The sequence below is a fragment of the Petromyzon marinus genome, chromosome 26 (genome assembly GCF_048934315.1).
Source record: "Petromyzon marinus isolate PM22_M1 ecotype Great Lakes invasive population chromosome 26, UKy_Petmar_22M1.pri1.0, whole genome shotgun sequence".
Lineage (NCBI taxonomy): Eukaryota > Metazoa > Chordata > Hyperoartia > Petromyzontiformes > Petromyzontidae > Petromyzon > Petromyzon marinus.
Window position 1 is genome coordinate 7,368,323 of NC_133692.1, and position 13,019 is coordinate 7,381,341.

At 50.1% G+C, this 13,019-nt stretch overlaps 1 long non-coding RNA gene across 2 annotated transcripts; it reads right to left on the reverse strand.

The window, feature by feature from the left end:
* Nucleotides 1-7,945: 7,945 nt before the first annotated feature.
* LOC142929190 (uncharacterized) lies at nt 7,946-12,940 on the reverse strand. 2 transcript variants are annotated; one of them, XR_012945406.1, is made up of 2 exons: nt 12,561-12,940; nt 7,946-12,084 (listed from the first exon to the last, which is right to left on the reverse strand). It is a non-coding gene; the product is annotated as an uncharacterized LOC142929190 (long non-coding RNA). The 2 variants fall into 2 exon arrangements; XR_012945407.1 differs by having other exon boundaries at nt 7,946-12,124.
* Between the last annotated feature and the right edge of the window lie 79 nt (nt 12,941-13,019).

Consider the following 13,019-nt stretch of genomic DNA (forward strand, 5'->3'; position numbering starts at 1 on the left):
CCATGTGCGCTCTTGAGACCGTAAAAAGTTATGAACTGCACGTGTTGTCCCCGCCCCCCCCCCCTTACGTTACCCATCTGTCATCGAACACGCGTAACACGTCGTGGAACGCTGGTGACCACATTTAAAACCCTCCAGAGGACCAGAACAAGATGGTCAATTACCGATCCAAAGCAAATTATTGTTTGTCTGTGTGCTGGTGCGTACTCGCTCCTTTCCTTTACAGGCGTCTAAACAGCACGGAAGAGTAGGCCAAACAATAGCTTGCTCTTATTGAGGCTGCCCTCTCAGAGGAGGCGCTTCCGCCAGCAGTGACTCGAGGCAAGCAACTGCAGGGCTACACCACTGCCTCCTGTGAGGAACATTGCCGATTATGAATAAATAAGAAATCTCCGCACATTCCGTCAATAGCACTGTGGCCTTAAAAGGAACACAAATTTGAGACGTTTCATTACACCTCAAAGAAAAAGGGTCGTTGGCTGTGCTTGGGCATCACTGCAAACGCAGCAGCAGAATCACCAGATAATGTGTTTCATTACTGATGCTAGGATAAACCCAGCTAGCAAGGGTGGTGGGTGGAGCGGTGCTCCATTGATTAGCTCACGGCGCTATGGATTCGACCGAACATCAGAGTTGGATTCGCAGCCCCGGCGAACATTAGTGGTGAATGATATCTAATCCGGTCCTGGGCGCACTTCACCAACTCGCACTTGACAAACGCGGTGAAGTATGGTCAAACAGCACCCATGACCGACACACGGCGTGGGGAGACCTTCATTCAGTAGTGGATAGACAATGCATGTCGAATGAATGCTATAATGAATGGCTGATGATAACGGTGATGGCTGAGTGACGATAATGAAGACGACGACGATGATCATGTATCACTAACTGATGAAGCCAATGTGTTTCGTCATGCTTAGCAAACGCTCTCCATAGTCATCATCACAATGTTTGGACCCCGCGTTGTTGGTGAAGGGAACTTGCCTGGAGCCCATCAGGCTAACCAACGGCAACTGTGTTGACTGGCTGCGTCTTGCTGAAGACTCTCGTGTTGAAGTCGAAAACCGGTCTCGGGTTTAACCGTTCAAACGGAACCAGATGGAGGCATTCGAGTGCGAGACGTATTGGCTGCTGGGTTAGTGCTATCTGGCGCTCGTTTAAGCGATTAAACAGATCGCCCTGTTTTACCTATAGAGTACAGTGTGTACATTTAGGTACAGTATATCGATAAAACTGCAGGCTGTGTTGTGGTGGGGTGAAGTGTGAGCTTACGCGCCTTGATGTCGATGTTTTTTTTTACAAAGTATTTGGTGATCCTGCTGTGTTGGCAGCGTGCGGACAAAGCACGAATCACAACATAACGCGTCAATGCCTCTCGTCAACAGCACCGACTGAAAGAAAATGACAACGTTTCGGACAATGGCACTTCTTGATAGCACACAGTCTTGTCGACAGAGTTTAACTCAGCTAAGATGTTGTTTTTGTACTTTTAAATTACCCTTGTAAGAGCAAGCGCCTATGTGTATGAAAAAAACGGGTTTATTGCTTCCAAACGACGTTTTGCTGTTTGAGTTGAACTGGGACGCTGCCAGCAATTGCTTAACAAGCCCGATCATTTTTCGATTTAAAACTTTCGTGACTGCAGGGATTCATCTTCTTGGTTCTTTCGGTAAAGTCACGTAGAATGGAAATAAAATAATAAAAATAAAACATAATAAAATAAAATTCCCACGACGTTTCGGCCACAACACAAGTAGCCTTCTTCATGCGAAGGAACAGAACTGTCGGGACGACAGCGCTGTCGTCCCGACAGTGCTGTTCTTTACCGAAATAACCAAGAAGATGAAGGCCGATGGTGTATGCCGATGAGACCCAGTAGGTCGAAACCGGTCCTCTAGTATAGACAGGGGACTGTCTAGAACAGTGGTTCTTAACCTGGGGCATGTAGCACCCCCTGGGGGTGCTACATGCCCTTTCTGGGGGTGCGAAACATGGACAGATTTTTTTCGTGAAGGTACATGATCGAATGATAAATTAGGCTCGGGCAACGTCAGTACAACTACTTTGTCAAATCAAACCGATGTGTTTATTAACATTGTAAAAAAAAAAATGTTTTATTACGATTGAGAACCAAAGGGGTGCAAGGCTGTCGTAGAGGCTATAAGAACCAAACGTCAAGAACCTCCACCTCGTACAGGCCCGAATTTCACCAACAGCGATACGCGACGGCGATTGTAGGGCTGCACCTTTACACCTCGAGGGAGGAGGACAAATTTAGCGACGCGCGCCGAGAGCTAGCACTACTGCCTTCGACGAGGCGACCACCAGCCCCGGGTGTCTGAGGATTCACGTGTGGATCAGAGACGTCTGTGTGTGTGTGTATGTCTTTGTTTGTGTGTGTCTTTGTAGTGTGGCGAGCGGTTAGCGCGCTGCGCTATGAACCGGGCGACCCGACTTCGATTCCCGCTCACGGCCAACACCAGTGACGATTATCTGAACCGGTACTGAGTCTCCTCTAAGGTCGACTCAGCATCAAATGAGTACCTGGTGCGGTGTGTAAACATCGCCACCGGGGAGACAAAGGCGGCCGGGCGTGGCGTTGGCCACCAACCTCCTCGTGTGTTGTGCCGTCCGTCAAAGGTGCTCGCTAATAGCACTTGCCCCAACAGTTTGTTAAGACTACATGGTGGGGGCGGGGGATATTTGTTTTGTACGCGTCTCGCTGCTGCTGATGGAAGTTTTTCTCTCCTGGGTGCAATGATGATCCCACGGAAAATGCTCTCCTCTTAATCCCCCCCCACTGGCAGAGCCCGCCCTACCTCTCGCCTCGTCTACTATTCCATTGCTCATGTTCTGACCACCACCACCACCACAAGTGTGCGTGTGTGTGTCTGCGTTCATGTGTGTACATGTATGTGTGTGTGTTATGTTGGGAGCGCGGTAGTCGAGCGCTTAGCACAGTGCGCGCTACGAACCCAGCGACACGAGGTCGATTCTCGCTCACGGTTTAGATGAGTGGCATATCTCTGAAACGGTCCTGGGCCTTCCCTAGGTCGACTTAGCCTTGAATGGGCACTTCGTGCGGTGAGTAAACAATATCAGCACTGGAGAGACGAAGGCGGCCGGGCGAGGTGTTGGCCAACCACCTCCTCGCTTTCTGTGTCGGCCTTCATAGGTGCTCACTAGCAGCACTTGCTCAAACGGTCTGTAAAGGCTGTACGGGGAATCTTTGTCTTTGAGATCACTGTCGCTTAGAGAATGGGAGACGAGACATTGGAGTTCGTGATCAACCAGCAACGGCTGCTTGTATAAATAATGAGTTCTCCTTCCTCCGATCGTGACAATGCTATTACTGCTAATACAAGACTTTTTGGGGGGGGGGGGGGGTTAGATCGCGTAAATATATAAATATGTTGTTAAATCCGCCACCGCCGGACACAGCTAACATTACGTGACAACCCTCACTCATTGGCAGTGTCGGGTGGTGGCGGGTTTAACGACACATGTACATATTTACGCGATCTAACGTGTTAAACTGCTATTGTTGCTGTCGATGATGATGACGGTTCTGCTCTTTCTTCTCTCTTATCTACGACTGCTGCTGCTGCCGTTGCTGATGATTATAAAAAAAAAACTAAAAATACGGCATCGGAAAACTTGCGAACAACGAGTGAGACAGACAAGTGAGGCGCACGTGATTCCGTGTCGTTCCAGAATCCCTCCGTCGCGTTCCACCTGCTCAGTCTCTCAGCAACGTGCCGCCTCACAAGACCGCGAGCAACACACCACGCGTCGAGGCAACCCGCAACTGTTTGCTTTGCGTCGCTCCATCGCAGAGCGATTCCAATTGCAGCTTGCTTGTCCGTGAAATACGTACTGGTGTGGTGGAGTAAAGTGTGGTGGGGTCAAGTGTGGTGGGGTGAAGTGTTATGGGGTAAAGTGTGGTGGGGTGAAGTGTTATGGGGTAAAGTGTGATGGGGTAAAGTGTGATGGGGTAAAGTGTGGTGGGGTAAAGTGTGGTGGGGTAAAGTGTGATGGGGTGAAGTGTGATGGGGTAAAGTGTGATGGGGTAAAGTGTGATGGGGTAAAGTGTGATGGGGTAAAGTGTGACGGGGTAAAGTGTGATGGGGTAAAGTGTGGTGGGGTAAAGTGTGGTGGGGTAAAGTGTGATGGGGTAAAGTGTGGTGGGGTAAAGTGTGGTGGGGGGTAAAGTGTGGTGGGGTAAAGTGTGGTGGGGTAAAGTGTGGTGGGGTAAAGTGTGGTGGGGTAAAGTGTGGTGGGGTAAAGTGTGGTGGGGTGAAGTGTGGTGGGGTAAAGTGTGGTGGGGTAAAGTGTGGTGGGGTAAAGTGTGATGGGGTAAAGTGTGGTGGGGTAAAGTGTGATGGGGTAAAGTGTGATGGGGTAAAGTGTGATGGGGTAAAGTGTGACGGGGTAAAGTGTGATGGGGTAAAGTGTGGTGGGGTAAAGTGTGGTGGGGTAAAGTGTGATGGGGTAAAGTGTGGTGGGGTAAAGTGTGGTGGGGTAAAGTGTGATGGGGTAAAGTGTGGTGGGGTAAAGTGTGGTGGGGTAAAGTGTGGTGGGGTAAAGTGTGGTGGGGTAAAGTGTGATGGGGTAAAGTGTGGTGGGGTAAAGTGTGGTGGGGTAAAGTGTGATGGGGTAAAGTGTGGTGGGGTAAAGTGTGGTGGGGGGTAAAGTGTGGTGGGGTAAAGTGTGGTGGGGTAAAGTGTGGTGGGGTAAAGTGTGGTGGGGTAAAGTGTGGTGGGGTAAAGTGTGGTGGGGTAAAGTGTGGTGGGGTAAAGTGTGGTGGGGTGAAGTGTGGTGGGGTAAAGTGTGGTGGGGTAAAGTGTGGTGGGGTAAAGTGTGATGGGGTAAAGTGTGGTGGGGTAAAGTGTGGTGGGGTAAAGTGTGGTGGGGTAAAGTGTGATGGGGTAAAGTGTGGTGGGGTAAAGTGTGGTGGGGTAAAGTGTGGTGGGGTAAAGTGTGATGGGGTAAAGTGTGGTGGGGTAAAGTGTGGTGGGGTAAAGTGTGGTGGGGTAAAGTGTGGTGGGGTAAAGTGTGGTGGGGTAAAGTGTGATGGGGTAAAGTGTGGTGGGGTAAAGTGTGGTGGGGTAAAGTGTGATGGGGTGAAGTGTGGTGGGGTAAAGTGTGACGGGGTAAAGTGTGGTGGGGTAAAGTGTGGTGGGGTAAAGTGTGGTGGGGTCAAGTGTGGTGGGGTAAAGTGTGGTGGGGTAAAGTGTGATGGGGTAAAGTGTGATGGGGTAAAGTGTGGTGGGGTAAAGTGTGGTGGGGTAAAGTGTGGTGGGGTAAAGTGTGATGGGGTAAAGTGTGATGGGGTAAAGTGTGATGGGGTAAAGTGTGATGGGGTAAAGTGTGGTGGGGTAAAGTGTGGTGGGGTAAAGTGTGGTGGGGTAAAGTGTGATGGGGTAAAGTGTGGTGGGGTAAAGTGTGACGGGGTAAAGTGTGACGGGGTAAAGTGTGGTGGGGTAAAGTGTGATGGGGTAAAGTGTGGTGGGGTAAAGTGTGGTGGGGTAAAGTGTGATGGGGTAAAGTGTGATGGGGTAAAGTGTGGTGGGGTAAAGTGTGGTGGGGTAAAGTGTGATGGGGTAAAGTGTGATGGGGTAAAGTGTGATGGGGTAAAGTGTGACGGGGTAAAGTGTGGTGGGGTAAAGTGTGATGGGGTAAAGTGTGGTGGGGTAAAGTGTGGTGGGGTAAAGTGTGATGGGGTAAAGTGTGACGGGGTAAAGTGTGGTGGGGTAAAGTGTGATGGGGTAAAGTGTGGTGGGGTAAAGTGTGACGGGGTAAAGTGTGGTGGGGTAAAGTGTGATGGGGTAAAGTGTGGTGGGGTAAAGTGTGGTGGGGTAAAGTGTGATGGGGTAAAGTGTGATGGGGTAAAGTGTGACGGGGTAAAGTGTGGTGGGGTAAAGTGTGATGGGGTAAAGTGTGGTGGGGTAAAGTGTGGTGGGGTAAAGTGTGATGGGGTAAAGTGTGATGGGGTAAAGTGTGACGGGGTAAAGTGTGGTGGGGTAAAGTGTGGTGGGGTGAAGTGTGGTGGGGTAAAGTGTGGTGGGGTAAAGTGTGATGGGGTAAAGTGTGGTGGGGTAAAGTGTGGTGGGGTAAAGTGTGGTGGGGTGAAGTGTGATGGGGTAAAGTGTGATGGGGTAAAGTGTGATGGGGTAAAGTGTGATGGGGTAAAGTGTGGTGGGGTAAAGTGTGATGGGGTAAAGTGTGGTGGGGTAAAGTGTGGTGGGGTAAAGTGTGGTGGGGTGAAGTGTGGTGGGGTAAAGTGTGGTGGGGTAAAGTGTGGTGGGGTGAAGTGTGGTGGGGTAAAGTGTGATGGGGTAAAGTGTGGTGGGGTGAAGTGTGGTGGGGTAAAGTGTGATGGGGTAAAGTGTGACGGGGTAAAGTGTGGTGGGGTAAAGTGTGATGGGGTAAAGTGTGACGGGGTAAAGTGTGGATACTCGCAGCTATTTTGCCTGGCTAGTGTGAGAGAGCGGGCCACAAACACACTCTCGAAAGGCCTACTCTCCAACGAAATATTTCGTGTTTTTTTAGTCGCTGGTAGAACGGAGTCGGCATGTGGCTACTCGAGAGGTATACTGGATGTGGTGTACCGAGTAAGGACATTTCCCAGATTGCCGGACAGACCCTGCTACCACTAACCCCTCACTACGTCGCGCTGCATCTGTTTGCAAGCGTACTCAGCGTCCTGAGTACGCTTGCAAACATGGCCATCTACAGCAGTTTGTAATTCCACTTGCTCGGTGCATTTCTCCCGACGCCGTGTTAATCGCGTGGTTGTTTGACCACGCTTCACCACGCTGGTAACATAGCACGGGTCGGTGAAGGAAGGGGCGTCCACAATCAAATCACTTAAAGACTCACCAAATGATGTTAGCCATGCCCCGGAATCGAACTCATGTTGTCTCGGTTCACGGAGCAAGTATGCGAACCGCTATGCCACTGCCCTCCCCGGTCCTCCCTAAAACAAAAAAAATGTCATCATCAGCCATAATTTTAGTCGGTCATAATCAATCCGCTGCTGGCTGACGGGGTGGCAGTTTGACTGTGAGAGGCTCGGCACTTGCTCGTATCGGGCACCTCGGCGGTGGCGCTTCCCTCTGGCTAACGGCGGAAACTGCAGCGCCGTACGGAGTAGCCAGTGAGCTCCGCCGAAGGTCACCTCGTGCCCGGCCGGCCGGCTCGCTCGCAAAGCTGCCAGTGGAGTGGTTGAGTGATTTATTGAATGGGTGAGCAGACGACTCAATGAGTGCGTAGAGTGAGCGAGTGTTTGACTGATTTGGCGAGTAAATGGGTAAGCGCGAGTGAATTAGTGAACTAGCGAATGACTAAGCGGGTTAGTGAGTGGCTGGCTCAGTGAGTGACTGAGGGAATGAGTGGGCGAGTGTCTAAATGGGTCGGTCAGTCAAGTGAATGGAAGACTGACTGAGCAAGTAGTCGATTGAATGAGTAATTAGACAGGTGAGCGGATGAAGTGAGTGACTGAGCGAGTCGATGATTGTGTGTGTGAGTGAGTGTATGCGCGTGACTGCGGGGAGCGGTGGTGTAGCGGTTAGCGCGCGGCGCTGCGAACCCGACGAATCGAGTTCGATTCCCGCTCACGGCCAACGACCAGTGACGATTATATGAACCGGCCATTGGTCCTCCCCTAGGTCGAATCAGCCTCAAGTGAGTACCTCGTGCGATGTATAAATATCGCCACGCGGGAGACAAAGGCGGCCGGTCGTGGTGCTGGCTATCCCCTCGTACTGCATACGAGAGGGTGGGTTAGGTGCTCGAATGAAGCACATTCCCCAACAGCCTGTTAAGGCTATACGGGTAATCTTTGTCTTTGGGTGACTGGCTTACCGACGAGCTGTGTAAGTAATGCATTTTTTTTTCACTTACAATTCACAACAGACGAACGCGACACCTGATAACCGCGTGGAAGAGTCAAGTGAAATGAAGCCTTTATTTTGAAAGGGAGACATTTTCGCATCTTGTGTCGCTACTGTTGACAGCCACACACATTGATTGCAAGAGTAAACACGCGAGAAAATAACGCACGGAGAGACAGAAGTCATCGTTGACTTTAATCCCCTCCCCTCGCATGACAAATACATCGCAAAAGTACAAACGCATTACACAATACGAGTGTTCATACATGACATTCGTGTTTTACTGATCAGTGGTAAATTACGAGTCACGTGTTTAACGACTATTTGCAGCCCTTTATTAAATCCACTGCTGGATGAAGGCCCCCCCCCCACGCCGTGTTGGTCACCACGCTGGAAAGTTCGAGTTGATGATGTGATGCTTACCAAGACCGGTTCAGATGTCACTAATTTTAGCCCGTGTGTTCGGGAAATCGAACTTAGGTGGCCGAGTTTGTGGTCAAATGTTAAAATGAGGAAGTACTTGTCACTGCGATTGCACAGAGGCAGGGGAATTTACACATCGTGGTCTTGCACTGTGATTAGATTTGCATTATAGGCTCTTTCATAGAAAGCTGTGTCAAACAACCATATGTACCCCGAATAAGGGTCGTTGTCTGAAACGTCAGCCTATCGCTGTCTATATGGTCCTCTTTATCGGACGGTGTTGATGATGAATGAGGTGAGTGGTTTTTTTGAGTGATCGTCATTATCTCTGCATGTTGATTCACTGACGTGGGACATTGACACCCACGGTTTGCGTTCGACAACGTGATTCTTATTTTAGATTGCTGTGTGTATATAGATTACTGTGTGTATATTAATTGATGTGTGCGTGTATATATATACACACACATCGATATACAACACAGTAATCTAAAACAAGGGTCATGTCCAGTAATCTATCACTGTATATGTATATACTACATTTACATTAATCTAATTAAAGGACCATACACACTTACAGAGCGCGACAGCGAACGCTGCGCACGTGAGTGGAGGAGCGGTGGAGCAGAGATTAGCGCAGTGCGCTATCATCTGAACCACAGTGGTCTGAGTTCGATTTATTCCCGGCCACGGCTAACATCAGTGGCGAAGCGATATCCGAACCGATGCCCCCACCCCCTGCCCCCTCCGCACCACCAAAAGACAAAGTTCCCCCGTATAGCTTTCAACAGACTGTTGGGGCAAGTGCTGTTAGCGAGCACCTTTGAGGGTGGTGGATGGCCAGCACCAAGCCCGACCGCCTTTGTCTCCCTCGTGGCGATGTTTACTACACACCGCACCGGGTACTCACGTGAGGTTGAGACAACCTGGGGGAGGCCCAGGACCGGTTCAGATAATCGTCACCGGTGTTTGGTGGCCGTGAGCGGGATTCGAACTCGGGGACCGCCGAGTTCCGAGCACAACACGCTAACCACCGCGCCACCGCTCCCCGCCACAACCACCACAACCACCACCACCACCACCACCTTCGTCCAGCCAGACCGAGCACCAGCGTGAGCGAAGTGAGATCGAGTGGAACAACCGACACGACTGGATGCCACGTTGACGCAGAGGTCTTCATCCAGCAGTGGATTGACAAATTGCCCTGGGGAGAAGCACCGATACAAAACACGTACCGTAACTGATGTAAATATCGCGGATAAATGTACAAATGACCATAGACCCAAATCATCATCATCATCAGCAGCAGCAGGAGTAGCAGTCAATTAGTGATACTGTATCTATCTACCGCTAGATGAAGACGTCCTCCCAACGGTCCTGCGTTAGCCCAATCCCATATCCCTCCGCGATGAACTGATACATACAACTTAGGATACTAACTACTGTAATACAATAATAAACTACTGTGGATTTTGTAAACAAAAAACTAAAAAAACTAACTCTTGTCGGCTACGTATTTGGTACAATGGCACAGTTATGTACAGTATATTCCTTTGACAAATGTTCCGCGAATAATATAACGACTTTGTACGACTGTGCGATTGTATATCCAGGTGTGTGTGTTTGACAAATGTGCGATGTTAACGTCAATGGCCAGCTGTTCTATAGCTCAACTCTACTTTAGATATTCATGCAATATATGTTCATAGCGACTTAGCCTCCTGCCTATACCAACGCAGCACGTAGAGTATGTATATAACACTACGTATGCATCTGTACGCGTTCATCTACGTGTGCGTGTGTGTCTACATGCACCATACGTATATTGTTCGGAGCACCTTTCTCAATCCACTGCTGGATAAAGGTCACCACCACCCCCCGCCCCCCACGGCGTTGTAAGGTTATGGGGCTTGTTGGATCATACTTCCTCATTCGCGTTGTTCGTGAAGAAAATTAGCTTGCCCAGAACCGGTTCAGGTATCACTCGCCACTGATGTTAGCCGGGGGCTGGGGCTCAAAACCGAGAGGTCTCGCCGCGTTGTATTGCGCTGTGAGCGCTAACCACTGCCCAACCGCTACCCCGTCGTCAAACATTCTGTGTATGTACACACTACATATATACCGTGTGTATGCGTGCATGCGTGTGTGTATGTTGAGCTGTAAGCCATTTATATAATGTCTATTCGAAATATCACATGAGCATTAACTCGTGAACCATGTATATACATATGCCGGTATAATGTATACATATTATAATCCCCGGAGCACTGTGTTTATATCTATCGTAACGTCATTTGGTTTGTTTACTCGTCAGAATTCGTTTGCTGGCATTGCCCCCCATCGGTATAAACCGAACCTCGAGGTAAGAGACGTTTAGTATCAATTGCCTCTCCTGGAAGCGAATAATTTCTTAAATGCCTCTGCACGTCGTGCCACGAACTCAAGCGCTACTAAAACGGGGCATAACACGCGTAATGATGTAAAGTAAATAGAATAATTAAATGATAAAGAATAATTAACCAATAAATTAATCCACCAATTACTTAATTAATCCAATGCTGGATAAAGGCTATGCATGTGTGTGCATAGCATTCATAATGATAGTGATGATATAATACATGCGTTAGTGATGTGTCGTTTACATAATTCTAACGCAAGACGCTGTTGACCATTGCAATAATGTCATTCGTGTCGACACACACAAAGACAAAAAACCTCCATATAGCCTTAAAATACTGTTAGCGAACACCTATGAAGGCCGACACGACACACGAGGGGGTGGGTGGCCGCCACCACGCCCGGCCGCCTTTGTCTCCCCAGTGGCGATGCTTACAAATCGCACCAGGTACTCATTTGAGGCTGAGTCGGCCTAGGGGAGGCGCGGGACCGGTTCAAATAATCGTCACCGCTTTTGGTCGTGAGCGGGAATCGAACCCGGGGCCGCCAGGCTCTTAGCGCAGCTTCGCTAACCGCTACACTACCGCTCCCCCACATGTACACGCACATACACAGGCATCAAGTGCGCGTGTGTGCGTTTGTCTTTGTGGTTAGCCCACTGCGCTAAACCACTGCAGCGACACAAGTTAGAGTCCCGTTCACGGAGCGGGTGCTGCCCTCGCCGCCTCCGTCCATCACCAACGCGTGGTCACCAGAGTGGTGAAGTATGGTCGAACAACTCCCACGAGTGGCACGTGGCGTCCGTCGCGGGTCGATAACCATCGGTGGATTGGTAACGTCACTCGAAGTACAGCGCTAATAAATCAGCAACTGAGAAGATGTGTTTATATTTCATCATCAGCTGCTATGATCGATCCACTGCTGGACGATGCCTGCCCTCAAAACATCCGGATGATTTTTTTTTTTTTACTTACATCAAAGCAATCTGTCCGAATTAAGTTGCAACAAGTTAGGACGCAGCAGACTTTACTGCTCGCAGGAAAGAGTGCTTGTAAACATTTATAATCCGCACCACACACCTCTTTCAGTTTGTGTGTTTCAGTTTGTTGTCCTTCACCCGCCACCTCCGATTAGCACGGTGCGAAAGAAGTTCAACGTACATACGTTTTAGAAGGCCGGAGCGGCACATAACGAGAGAGTGTTCGTGGCCAGCACCGCGCCCAACATCGGCCGACTTAGTCTCCCATCGATGATGCGTGTCACATCGGCACCAGGTACTTGTGTTCAGGTCGGGGCCCCAAACACGTGGTCAGATGTTCGTCGTGCATAGCCGTGCGCGGGAGTCGAACGCGGGTTCGAACGGGCGCTGTAGCGAACAAAAAGACACGAGTGCCCTTCGTCACCACCTGCAATTTGCGTATCCGCAAAAAAAAACACACGCACAAAAAAAACGCCGATGCGACTCAGCGCGACGCAACTCGCGTTTAGCTTTCGCATTAAGCGATACAGCTGTAGGCGGAACGCGTCGAACCAAGCAGCCGCGCGTAAATAATAAACAAGCAGAAAGACACGGACGATGGTGCCTCGTTCCCATCAATAAATGACATGCAGGTGAAGTAGCGCGCGTTATCCACGAGCCGCCTACCAGCCTTCTGTTTAATCGGCCAACATTGGGCACTTAAGTGTATGGCGCTCAGGCTGTAAATGCCACGGTAACTATTAAAGATAGTCGTGGTATGTACGGAACTATCGCTGACTATTTGTACGGGGTGAGTACACAGGTGTAAGACCTGCCCCCCCCCCTCTCTAAGCATGTCCACAATACACCACGCGTCGACCTACCCGCGTGCCCTGCGCGGGTTCGTGTCCTGGCACCATCACAGAGTGAGAGGAGTCGGTAACTGACGAGACATCTCTTGACAACGCACAGGTTATCGTTAAGCCCGAATGCCGGCCAGGCGCCTTCCACCGTCACGATTCATTCGGAAGGAAGGACAGAACAAGAGCAGCGGTAGCAGAATCATCATCGGCGGTAGCAGCAACAGCGGCAGAATTCACAATCCTCCATCCTAACAGCAAAAGCCACAAACGCTCTCAGCCACACGGTCCAGCATTCACCCACCCATCCACCTCGTACAAGAAACTAGGCACCCCCACCCATTCAGCGCACCTCCTCCTCCCCTCGCCCCCCTCATCACCCATCCCACCCCTCCACCCCCTCATCCCCCACGGGGTGCCGACTCGCAGAACAAAAAAAAGTAGAAAATAAAATAACGAAACATTCAGCCAATGGGGATGGGT